Below are 5,402 nucleotides of genomic sequence, written 5' to 3' on the forward strand. Positions count from 1 at the left end.
TCCGCCCATTCCCACCTGTCACATACTGTCTATGGCTGCTCCCATACCATTGATTGCACGGTCGCACAACAGAGCTCTGTGGCCCACCAAGCCTTAGCTGTTTCCTATCTGGCTCTTTACAGGAAAAGCTCACCCATCCCTGCTCTAACAGTGACATTTGACTATGTGCAAATAAAAAGACTACAGAGTGGTGTGCCACAGCAGAGTTAAAAATACTGGGACCAGCTGGGGGCAAGGTTGTCGGGGCAGCTGGATCCAAAAAGGCTGACTATGTGGTTCGAGTCCTGGACCCAACAGCATGCACACTCAAAGTCCAGAGAGGAAGTTGGAGAAAACGGGGTTGTGGTGTGACCAGCCCCACTAGAGGGTGCCTTCTCCTTCTCTCTTTCTCTCTGTCTCTCTGTCTCTCTCTCCCACAAGTATGCACACCCTATAGTAAAATATTTTAATTAATAAAACTATTATAGAATGTGCACAATATCAATGTTGAAGACGAATATGTTTAGATCCTTGATTTCATTAGTATGCACTGTGTGTATACTTTTAAAAACCATACTGTACCCCACAAAGATGCACGGGAGTACATGCACATGTCGCAGGCCCAGCTGTGGTACCACACACTGGCTGACACTGTTACTCAGCAAACCAGGGGCACAGGGAGGCCTGGGTCCGATTCCCGTCCTACCCTGAAAGCAGAGCGTGACATGCTTGTGGTTCCAGCTACTCCGGACCATCTCGACACAGCAAGATCCTGTCCTTGAAAAAGCCCCCCACCACTGTCCAGCAGAGGCACCTACCTCTCACTGTCTGCACCGAGGGCCAGCTAATCTTTTCTGTAAAGGGCCACATGTAGATATTTTAGATTTGGTGGCTACACATTGTCTTTGCAGCATATTCTGCAAATGTATGTGCGTGTGTGTGTGTGTGTGTGTGTGTGTGTTACAACACTTCAAAAACGTAAAATCCTTAGCCGACAGGCCATAGCTTACCACACCTGGTCTAGACCTCCTCACAGGCTCACCTCCATTCTAATCTCCAACCGAGGAGGACTGGGTTCACCGTGCTTGGCTTAGACCAGTCACCCAAAAGGGTGTTCCAGAAACACCAGGCAGAGACGCCTAGGAGAGTTGCTACTGTCAGAAAAGCCCGAGCTCCCCTTCTTCCCCAAGCAGAAAGCAATTAGAGGTGAATAGAACCCACCCCCTAACCTCTGTAGAGGGGAGCCCCCTGTGCCCCTCACAAGCCAGGTCTGACAGCAAGCAGAGGGAACCACCAGCGTCTGCTGGTGTCTCAACAACTGGCCTTAAAGCGCCACCTTGTGCCTTGAAGGTGAATGGCAGCCAGTACGTGTACCCGCCTGGCTCTCAAAAACTGTAGGACACACGATTGTCCTGAGTGCCCGCCGTGTCTGTCACTCCCCGGTCTAGGAGGGCAGTGCACTGTCCATGAACCCACATCAGGGAGTCCTGGAAGAAAGAGAGGCAAAACTCCTGCCCTCGCCAGGCAGGCAATCCAGCCCCAGAGACGAGCACCAGGAAATGAAGAGACACGGGTGGCAGAGGCTACAGAGGAACTGAGCGGGATGCCGAGGCAGAGTAACTGAGACGGCGTGAAGAGGCGACGGTGCCTCCCTACTGAGGAAATCCACTCACGGCCTGGGAGAGTAGGAAGAGACGAGCCTGGCTAGGAGCAGGGAGGCCTGCGCTGCAGAGAGCAGTGTGCACCAAGGTCCCGACAGGCAGGGGAGCCTGGAAAGGCAAGGACGTGGAGGCCCCTGAATGCAGCAGCGTGGCCGGCGGGTGTACGCGGACGGGAGGGGACGGCGGGGTTGGCAGGAGGACACCGAGCAGCAGAGGCCAGGTCGTGGCAGTTGCATGGTGGACGGCAGAGTAGTTTGCACCTTCTTCTAAAAGCAATGGGAAGCCAGAGGCGGGCTTTTAGCAGATGATCTGATTTGCATTTCTAACACAGCGCTGCTATGGTGGTCCAGATGTCATTCAGGTTGCTGAGACACCGCAGCTGAGCTGCCCTCCGTGGGGTGATTAAAACGTTGCCCTTAGCCTTCCCCTGTGCCCCTCCGCAAAGTCCCCTCGCCTGGGATCTGTCTTAGAAGGAGCGGATGCCCCAGCCCTTCCCCAGCAGAGGGGCCCTCCCAGCCAGCAGTCCCGCCTACTCCGTGACTTCACCCCCGTCCTCACTCGGGGACTCTCCCACCACGGGAGCAGCTCCAAAGCCTCTTGATGGTGACTCGGCTGCCCCGTGGGGAGTGGGAACAGGAGAGAGAACACCGTTGCTGAAACCGTAGAGTTTTTGGCTTCCCTATGACATCTCAGAAACCTCCCCTCTCCGCCAGCCCTGGCCTGAAGCGGTGACGCGCTGCGGAAGTCTAAGGCATGGAAGGAAGCACGGTCAGGGCCTCTGCGGCGCCCCTTCATGGGTCAGCCCTGAGGCCGCCTGGCTCCGAGGTGCCCGCGTCGGCCCGGGAATGCGGGCGAGGCGCTCGGCGGGAAGGGCGCCGGCGCCCTCTGCTGGGCGTGCTCCTCCGCTGCAAGGCTCGCACCCGGCGGACGCAGCCGCTGGTCTTCATTGAAAACCACGCGCAGCGCTGTGTAACTGAGCAGTGAGCTCGTCTGTAGGCTGATGGTTCTGTCAGCATAACCCCGAACAACTGCTTTATGGATTTTTAAGTTTATTAACTTCTTTGTTCCATAGAAGAGAGTCGGAGAGAGGCTGAGATATAAACCCCGCAAGTCTTGATTGACCCTGTGGTCCACCAGTAGCTCCAGGCAGCCCCAGATTATGGGCACAGATGGGTCCAGAGGATTGTGGAGGTCTCTGGATGTGAACCTGGAACCTTCCCATGTGGGTCAGCCTTGAAGAACCTAACATTTTACTGCTGTACTGCCGCTCGTTTTAGGATAGTTTAACTGCTTTAACTGTGTTTGTATTAGGTCATCAGGGAGGTCATGACGTGCTTTTCTTTTTTTTATTTAAATTTATTTATTTACATTCATTCACTGTACATCATTACAGCATACAAAATGATCCAGAGTACACTGTATATTGGCTCGATCAAGCACATCAACATACGTGTTATCATCAACAAATAATTTTCCATTTCTTGTTTCCTGTATATTTTGCTTTTCCCCCATCCTTGATTCCCTATCTCTCACCTCTGCCATCTTCCACCCTCCTCCCACCCTGTCTCTGGTATCCATGTTTGCTTTCTATGCCTTTACCCCCACACACACATTTTATTGATTCATTAAAGATCTTAATTAATCCAAATATTTTGAATACAAGCACAGCTGATATATACATATCCATGAACACAAGTCCAACTTTAGGCATAAACCTCAGTGAGTAGAATGAACATGCTATAAGGTAGCACCTCACTGGGGCTGTATAGCTTACTGCAGTCATCAAATAGGTATCTGTAATGTGTTTTGTTTTGTTTTGTTTTGTTTTGTTTCCAAAAAAAAACAGTTTCAGGGTTTTTTTTCTAAAACGTTTTTTCGTAACTTAATTTACATTCATTCCCTAAACATTGTCACAGCATACAAAATGTGATTTCCCATCCAGAATATACTGCATAGTTGCTTAATCATTCATGTTATCGTCAAAAACTTTCCATTTCTTATATATATATATATATAACCTCTATTTCTGACCCTCTGTCCTTTCCCACCCTCTTCTCACACTTTCCTGACAACCCAATAAGATGATACAGTTAACAGGGAGGAAAAGACAATGGAGTTTAATAAACTGTCCAAATGCTACAACTCACTAGCTATAGAGACATGGTCAAAGATTTCCTCCGTTTGAGCAGAGTACTCACACTTACCCAGTTGTGTTGACTCTCTGCTGGAACTTCATGGACACAGCGTAGATCGGACAGATACTGGAAGGTTTGTGTGACTGTAAGCCAGCAGCAAGCATTACCCCAGCTGGATTTTGTGACTGGTGTCCATGGTAGTGAGACACAGAGTCTAATGTGACACCCCCCCCCCAGGCAGAGCCACTAGGGGATACTGGCGTGGTTTGGTTCGGCAGTTTGGAGAACATGCTGTGGAAGAGGCACCTTGACTAACCCATGCCTGGTTCCAGGGGAGCCAGCTGTCACTCTGGAACTTGACAGCTCCTGCCCTCTGCTCTGCCTCAACAACAGCCATGATACCCAAAAACGTAAGTCCAAGTCCTGGCTTCAGGGGTGAGCTCAAGCTACGAAATGTAGACTCCTCAGCTAGGACTGCTGTAACGAAACACCACAAACTGAGTGATTTCTCAGCAGCAGACTTGATGCCTCACAGATATGGAGGTTGGAAGTGTGAGATCAGAGTGCCAGTGTTGTTGGGTTCAAGTTGTAGGAGGTTGACGTCTTGTATCCTCACGTGATGAAAAGAGAGCTAGCAAGTTCTTTGGCCACTTCTTAGCAGGGCACTAATCCTGTTGATGAGGGCCTCACATCATGACCTAATAACCTTCCGAGGGCCTCTCCTCCAAACACCGCCATTCTGGGAGTAAAGCTTCAATGTATGAATTTAAGGTGGCACAAACCTTCAGTCCATTATAACAGAGATTGTCCTGATAATGTGTGTGTTCAGAGCATCATCCCACCATGATGAAATAAATGAGGAGACCAATCAGTGTCAGGTTCCCCACTGAGCACAAAATTTTCCCTGGAGTGAGTCAGGGGATCATAACAGATAATGGCATTGGCTATCCCCCTGCAGGGGTCTACCTTCCAAGGAGACCACTACACTACTGACTCTTTTTTTTCTAGAGTTTTGTTTGCTTTGTTCTTTTTTTGCTATAGGGCATGTGCTCTCACCGGAGAGACAACAAGAAATCACCCCCGGGGGATGGCTACACTGCAATCCCTTCTCCTCCATTCTCCTCTTGGGATTTTGGGCATGCACGCACATGTGCCCAGAGGGACTTTTAAGCCACCAGATCTGGGACTTGAACCATGGTTGACTATGTGAGAATCCAGGAACATAACCATTATGCCATCTCCTGGTCCCAGTGCCACTGACTTAACATCTACTTCTCAACCATGATGAATGAATATTGGAAACTGACCTTCTCTGATGCTTTGTCTAAGTTCATCTTTCTTACACCAACTCACCTGTTCTCTTTTCAAATGTTTTTATCATGAAATATCTCACACATCTTGCCAAGTACAGAGCAAAATACGACGACTACCTCTACTGATCTCTGAAATAAAGCGTGAAGCCAGCAGATGGTGTGGTGGTGAAGGCGGCTGCACTCCCACATGACCAACTGCAGTCTGAGCCCCAGACCGAGAGGCTCCAAAATCACACCAGGCGTATGTGTGTGTGCCCAAACTCCCAAGAGGAGAGTGATGGAGACGGGACTGTGGTGTGGCTCTCCCCCTTGAA

The sequence above is a fragment of the Tupaia chinensis genome, unplaced genomic scaffold (genome assembly GCF_000334495.1).
Source record: "Tupaia chinensis unplaced genomic scaffold, TupChi_1.0 Scaffold141490_1, whole genome shotgun sequence".
Classification (NCBI taxonomy): domain Eukaryota; kingdom Metazoa; phylum Chordata; class Mammalia; order Scandentia; family Tupaiidae; genus Tupaia; species Tupaia belangeri.